This window comes from Lycium barbarum, chromosome 11, assembly GCF_019175385.1.
Source record: "Lycium barbarum isolate Lr01 chromosome 11, ASM1917538v2, whole genome shotgun sequence".
Classification (NCBI taxonomy): domain Eukaryota; kingdom Viridiplantae; phylum Streptophyta; class Magnoliopsida; order Solanales; family Solanaceae; genus Lycium; species Lycium barbarum.
In genome coordinates this window covers 107,281,571-107,289,462 of record NC_083347.1, presented here as the reverse complement: position 1 = coordinate 107,289,462, position 7,892 = coordinate 107,281,571, and positions in this window count along the sequence as shown.

The window sequence follows — 7,892 nt, the reverse complement described above, 5'->3', positions numbered from 1 at the left end:
GACGGCTTCACTCCAGGACGGGATGACTATTACCCGCATCCAGGCCCACGCCCAAAATCTGGAAGAACAGTACCAGTCACGGAGAGAGGAGCGTTATCCGGATAGGGGTTCCAGAAAAAGGGGCAGGTTTTCCAGGACTAGGAGCGAGTACAGAGGGGGACAGGCACAGGGGCAATTCGGGTACTCAGACCAACCGGCGGCCAGTGCACCTCCTCGAATTGCGGATAGCAGATTTGACCGTTCTACTTATTCGGGAGCGGGTCAGGGCACTAGAGTTTCAGGATCCCAGTATAGGGATGATTCTAGCAGGATGATGCCACCCCCACCACGGTGTACCCGGTGTGGCAGGCCACACTCGGGACAGTGTTACCGGGATACAAGTGCGTGTTATGCTTGCGGACAGACCGACCATTTGATGCGAGATTGTCCCCTAAGGAATGAGAGAAGCAGAGCTCAGCCCGCCGGGTCAGCAGTGAGTTCATCACCGTCTGTGCACCCTCCAGGACAGGCCTCCCAGGCTCCAGCAGGCCGTGGCCGAGGCAGAGGAGGGACACCCAGTTCAGCCGTCCCTCCACACCGTATATATGCATTGACAGGACGGCAGTATACTGGACCTTCCACCGATGCGGCCACAGGTACACTCCCGGCATCTTTTCTGTAATATATGGATGTTAAATTGAACTGGATTTTACTTTATCTTGCACCGTCCCGTGTGTTGCGGAGCATATAAGAAATTCGGAAAATTTGGTCCAAGGGTAGCCGTGCACACAAGTAAAAGGGTGAATACTAGTGACCATGAGGGCTAAAATAGTCATTAAAAGAGAAATATGCGCTATGAGTGCGTTCGAACATTGCCGAGACCCCAACCTGTCCCACATTATGTGATATAGGTAGTACGGGGAAGCGGAAGTAAAAATACTAACACCGAGACACTGAAATGCATTAAAGTTTCAAGGTTAAGCATGCTCAGGTGGGAGTAATTTCATGATGGGTGACCCCCTGGGAAATATGCTGAAAATTTCATAAATGCGGAAATAAGAGACGAGTGTAAGAGTAGACAGCCCAAAGTAAATTGGGGTGTGGAAAGTGGTTAGAAACCCCATACGAGTCATATAGGCCGAGACGGACTAAACTAACAGGAAAGAGTAAGGCATGACGACAGAAAGCTTCGAGGATGAAGGAGAAAAGTACAGATGTCACAGGGTGAAACCGATATTGAGTCCACACTAGCTAAGGCAACCTAAGCTCCTAAGATGGATATGCTAAGCGACACGAGGTATCCACAAAAGAGACCTCCCCGAAGTATTATACTACGCTATGAGGCCAGTTTAACATTCGAGGACGAATGTTCCAAAGGGGGGGAGGATGTTATATCCCGCAATTCGTATAATCGTATAATTCAAGACAATCGCGGGAAGACAACAAGCAAGGCCATATTTTATTTTGTTTGACATGTGAGTTGCTTATGAAAAATTTAGAAGTGGAATTAATGAGGAAGGTCAAGGGCATAAAGGGAAATTCGCAATATGACTCGTGGGAATATGGAAGAAAGACGAAGGGCAAATTTGGAAGTTGGAAAAATGTTTCATGAATTACAAGAACTAGCCCAAAAATAAGTGGGCTTGAAATTTTTAAGGAGATGGACAAGGCCCAACCGGCCATGGACTTGGGCCAAGCCCATGTGGGATTTAATTGGTAATTTATAAGAGATGACTAAGTCATATTTACCTCATAAACTTCTAGAGAATTCAAGAAAACAAGAACAAAAGAAAGGAGGAGCAAAACCCTCAAGGCCTTCGGCCATAGAAAGATTTCCAAGGAAAATGGATAAAACAATTCCTTCAAAAATCAATTTCTACTAATTAGAGGGTCCTTAACAAGGTGGAGTTGTTGTTGAAGCAAGAAAAATTCATAATCATACAAGTTGTCAAGTTGTAGTCAAGTGAAAAGTTGAAGAAGAAAGATTTTGACGAGATTGCAACGTGAATTCGGAATAGCAAAAGGAGCGGAAAGAGGTATGTAAGGCTTCACCCTTCCTTCTATGGCATGTCTTAGCTGTAATAAGTTGGGTACGAGCCTCGGAGACAACTCCGTTCCCCGGAATCCGCACCTAAAGTTTTCTCCTTTTTGTTCAATAGAATTGAACTAAAAAGTGCAAAATGATGGAAAGACCTCCTAAACCCCTAGAACTTGCACAAATGGGACCCGATTACCCTAGAACCCTCACAAGTAACGCTATGACATGTAACATATGCAAATAGTATACGCTACCTCATCCGGCCCGAGGTGGGCCCATTACTCTCGGATTTTCTTTATGGTCTTGTTGGACTTACTAGAAGTTGAATCCAAGGGAATCCTTTGATCCCGATTTCGTTACCAAATGATAAGTACTATAACTACTCTAACGAGGAGACTTCCATGATGATAATGATGACAATGATGCTAGAGGAGAGGATATGCCTACGATAAGTACTACCGGAACGATTCTATGACTAAGATTCCTAAGCTAAGTATTCTATGTGAATATGAAAGTAATAGACTAATTTTCGAATCTTATTTATATTCCTTAGCTATGACATTATTTTCTAAGGATTTCAAAGCCTATGAACTGACATCTATGATGCCCCGATTTCATTTTTCGTTTACTTTAATATTATTCTCCATTGATAGTCTCACCTTAAAATACTCGTCCCTTCAAGGTGAGACGAGGCGATAACGAGTATTCCATAGTGTAATCGGAGGTCACCGACCTTACGTCACTCCGATGGCTACATGATTTTTCTTTGGGCTCCCTTGCATGCTTATATGATATATGTATATAAAATATGTATATGTATATAAGATATGAATATGTATATAAAACATGTATATGTATATAAGATATGTAAATGTATATAAGACATGTATATGTATACAAGTTATGTATATGAATATAAAGACATGTATATGTATGTAAGATATGTATATGACCCTGGGATGGGGGGGAAGGGATATATGGGGGAATGGGAAGGGAAACATGTTTCATTGCCACCTGATCAGCTGGTTTATCATCCCGGACGCGGGGTGCCCGGACGCGGGATATATGGGTGAGCCGGTGTATATCGGCGCTATGTGGGTGAGCCGGCATCGTTCGGCGCTATGCTATGATATGACCTACCATGTCATGACCAGATATGCTATGATAGGATATGTTATGACAAGCTATGCTATGGTAAGATATGCTATGACAAGCTATGCTATGATAAGATATGTTATGACAAGCTATGTTATGATATGATATGATACGCCATGACATGCAATGCTATGACAGGATACGCTATGACATGCTATGCTATGACATGATACGCTATGACGTGCTATGTTATGACATAATACGCTATGATACGCTATGACATAATATACCATGATATGATATGCTACGACATGATATGATACGGCACGCTATGATATGACAGTGTATAATATGATAAAACATGACATGATATAAATCCTATTTTCTATGCCTATGAATAAGAAACGTTTTAAAAAGGAAAAGACAAGCATGCACGGTATCCGGCCTGACAGGGGCGTTCCTACGCACTGGTTACTTTCTATCCTCATCATATGTCCTACGACCTTATGATATTGTTAATCATGCTCTATGTTTCTATTTGTATTATCTTTCATGCCTTACATACTCGGTACACTATTCGTACTGACGTCCCTTCTTGTGGACGCTGCGTTTCATGCCGCGCAGGTCAGCATACAGGTGGACCTGACCCTTAGGAGCTCTACTAGCCGCACTTGACAGCGCTCTAGTTGTTCCGGAGCCTCACTTCCGCGGTACCATTTTGTATATGTATTTTCGGGCACGGCAGTACCCGGCCCTTTCTATGTATAAGTGTACTATGTCTAGAGGCTCGTAGACAGATATGTACAGTCAGTTATGTACAGCTAGATATGTGGTATTTTGGCATCTTAATGCTGTTGTATGAAGTGATAGCGAAGCTTACTAGTCTATGTTCATAATGACGCTGCTAATGTTAATGTTCAGTAACGAGAAAAAAAAATATGGCACTGTTAATATGGCTTGCTAAGAGGAAAAGGTAAAATGATAGATAAGGGGTGCTCGGTACAGGTATCGGGTACTCGTCACGGCCCCTAGTTGGGTCATGACAATTGTGATGCCTCCCGTATGGGTTTGGGAGCGGTCTTGATGCAGGAGGGTAGAGTGATAGCTTATGTTTCCCGTTAGTTAAAAGTTCATGAGAAGAATTACCCTACCCATGATTTGGAGCTGTTGGCCATAGTCTTCGCTTTGAAGCTTTGGAGGAATTATTTGTATGGCGTCCATTGTGAGGTTTTCACTGATCACCGTAGCTTTCAGCATGTATTTACCCAAAGAGATTTTAATTCCAGGCAACGCTGATGGATGGAACTCCTGAAAGACTATGCCATCTCTATTCTGTATCATCCCGGGAAAGCTAATGTGGTAGCTGGTGCCTTGAGTCACAAGGCAGTGAGTCTGGAAATTTATCTCGACTGATTGTTTCTGAGTGTCTGTTGCCCATGGAGGTTCAGACTCTGGCCAACAGTTTCGTCCGTCTTGATATCTCATCCCCGGGCAGGATTTTGGCCTCTATATAGGCAAGGTCGTCTTTATTGGATCGGATCAGGACTCATCAGTTTGAGTATGCCCAGTTGAGCAATATTCGAGATAGAGTTTTGAGAGGAAAGTCCAAGGAGGTCGTGATTGATTCTGAGGGCATTCTGAGGATTAAAGGACGCATGTGCGTTCCTCGTGTTGGTGACCTGGTTCAGTTGATCTTGTCTGAGGCTCATAGCTCTCACTATTCCATTCATCTGAGGGCAACTAAAATGTATTGTGACCTGAGACAACACTATTGGTGGCGTCGGATGAAGAGAGATATACTTGACTTTGTGGCTGAGTGTGGAAATTGTCAGCAAGTAAAGTATGAGCACCAGCGGCCTGGTGGGGTACTTCAGAGGATGCCCATTCCCAAGTGAAAGTGGGAGAGGATTACCATGGATTTTTTCATGGGTCTTCCGAAGACCCTTGGCAAGTTTGATTCTATTTGGGTGATAGTGGATCGGTTGTCTAAGTCCGCTCACTTTGTTCCAGTTCAAGTTAACCGCGAAGAAGTTAGTTAAGATGTATATTCGGGATATTATAAGATTACATGGGGTCCCTATTTCTGTTGTATCTGATTGGGGTACTATCTTCACTTCCCGATTTTGGAGGGCATTTCATAAGGAGTTGGGTACCCGGTTGGATCTTAGTACAGCTTTTCATCCCTAGACCGATGGCCAGTCTGAGTGGACCATTCAGCTGCTCGAGGACATATTGAGAGCGTGTGTTATTTATTTTGGTGATCATTCGGATCAGCACTTGCCCTTGGTGGAGTTTGCGTACAACAATGGCTATCATTCGAGTATTGGCATGACGCCTTTTGAGGCCTTATATAGTAGGAGATGTAGATCTCTGATTGGTTGGTTTGATGGGTTCGAGGGTCGACCTTGGAGCATTATTGAGAGAATCCCTTGACAGAGTGAGAGTTATTCAGGCTAAGCTTTTGGCAGCTCAGAGTCGGTAAAAGATGTATGCGGACCGGAAGGTCCGGGACTTGAAGTTTGCTATTAGTGACCAGGTTCTATTGAAGGATTCACCTATGAAGGGTGTTATGAGGTTTGGTAAGAGGGGTAAGTTGAGCCCCAGGTATATTGGTTCGTTTGAGATTGTGGACTGTATCGGTGATATAGATTATGAGTTGGCAATGCCGCCAGGCTTAGCGGGAGTTGATTCGGTTTTTCACGTTTTGATACTGAAGAAGTACCATGCCGATGGTACTTACATTATCCGTTGGGATTCTATATTTCTTGATGAGAATTTGACTTATGAGGAGGAGCCTATCGCGATCTTGGATAGGCAGGTTCAGAAGCTGAGGTTGAAGGAGATTGCTTCGGTGAAGGTGCAATGGAAGCACTGTCCTGTGGAGGAGGCTACTTGGGAGACCAAGTCTGACATGCGTAGTCGATATACCCAATTGTTCACTGATTCAGGTAATTCCTTGCTTTTCTTCTTTTCTTCACTCGAGGATGAGCAACGGTTCAATTGGTATCTGATGTAACGACCCATTTGGTCGTTATAGTATTTTCGGCATTTGGCCCTTTTTCGAGCATTGATTAGCTCATTTTGACCCGAGGTGACTGTTGGCACGCTTCCCGAAGTGTCTAGACCGGATTCGGGCAACCTTTGTGAAATATAGGCTTTAAGTAAAAAATGGTTGTCCCAAATTTGATTTTTGGGTAAACAAACTTTTTTCAAAATTCCATCGATTCCGAGAGGTCCGGATGAACGTTTAGAACTTGGGTGTGTATTTGGTTCGGTTCCCAATGCACTCGGATGCATTTCAGGACTTGGGTTAGAAAATTGAAATTAAGGCATCGGGGGTTGACTCGGTCAACGAGACCTCCGTTGGGAATTCCGAGGCCTCGGATGCGTTTTTATGTGTGTCTATGTGTATGCTATGTGAGAAAATGGCCTCGGAAACTAGTCAAAAAATTGGATCAAATTGTGAAACTTAGGAAATTTTCTGGTGTCTGGCGCCTGCTTTGGCGGCACCAGCACCGCGGCAGCGGTACTGCTGGAGCGGTAACCCTGCCGCTGGAGTGGTCCAAGGCTTTTTGCCTTGACCGCTGAAGCGGCACCGCTAGTGCCGCTAAAGCGGTTGACGGGCAGTTTGTTAAATTAATAAAATGTTAAAAGTCCTTAGACCCTCATTATTTCCCATCTCGATATTTGAGCTTGAGGGAACTGTTCTTAGAGACATTTGGAGGAGATTCTTGGAGGTAAATCTTGCTTATTCCTTTACTTTTCCTTAAATCATAATCATCTTAGACTTCCCCCTTCCCTTTAATAACCCCTTAATGATGGAAGTTGGAAGAGGGTTTTGATGAACACTTTCTCTAGGCTTGGTAATAAATTAATGATTTTATGTTAGATTTTGATGAATCTAAGCTTATTAATCATGTATCTTGCATTCCTAGCGTTGAATTTCGGAATCAAGAGAGTTCATACCCAATTTGGGGGTTTTTTGCTTGAAATCGGAAATTATGCTAATCCTTGAGTTAAATCAGCAATTAGTGGTTGGGTTATGATCACCTAGTGCTTAGTTTGATAATTTTCTTTCAAATTTCCCGTTTTTCCCTTGTGGGCCCATTTCCTCAATTTCTAGGGCTAGAATTAACCTAATTTGAATAGTAGCAATATTAGTATCATTCTTCATTATTTTTAATCTAGACTTCGATTATACTTAGACTACTTTGGTTCTGAGGTTCAGCGGAAAGGCAAGGCAAAAGAGTGAGTTGTTGGTGTTGCGAATCGGCTATCCAGGTAGGTTATGACTTACCTTTAGATTATATTGTCAGAGATATCATGTGAACCTTCGGGTGTGAAGTCGAGATAGATATTGCCTTAGGTTGGGCCCTGTTGTGTGTTGGGGCTAGCCACCCCATTATGTGTGATTTGATTGTTGGATTCTGCCAGCTTGATGCCACGAGTCGTTGGTAGATATTGAATTCTATTTTATCATTCTTGAATATGATATAGTTGGCATACCCACTGTTGGTATTTGTACACGGATATATTGTTGGCGTACCCACTGTTAGTACTTGTGATTCGGTTATATTATTGGCATACCCACTGTTGGTATTGCAATTCAGATATATTGTTGGCATACCCATTGTTGGTACTGGTGATATTGAGCATGATTATTGATGTGATTCATACATTGCACGCACTCTCATTTTCATGATACACTGTTGAGATATTGATGATTCTTGATGAAATACTTGATGAGTTGGGCTCAGTTTTACTTGAGTGACGTGAGAGT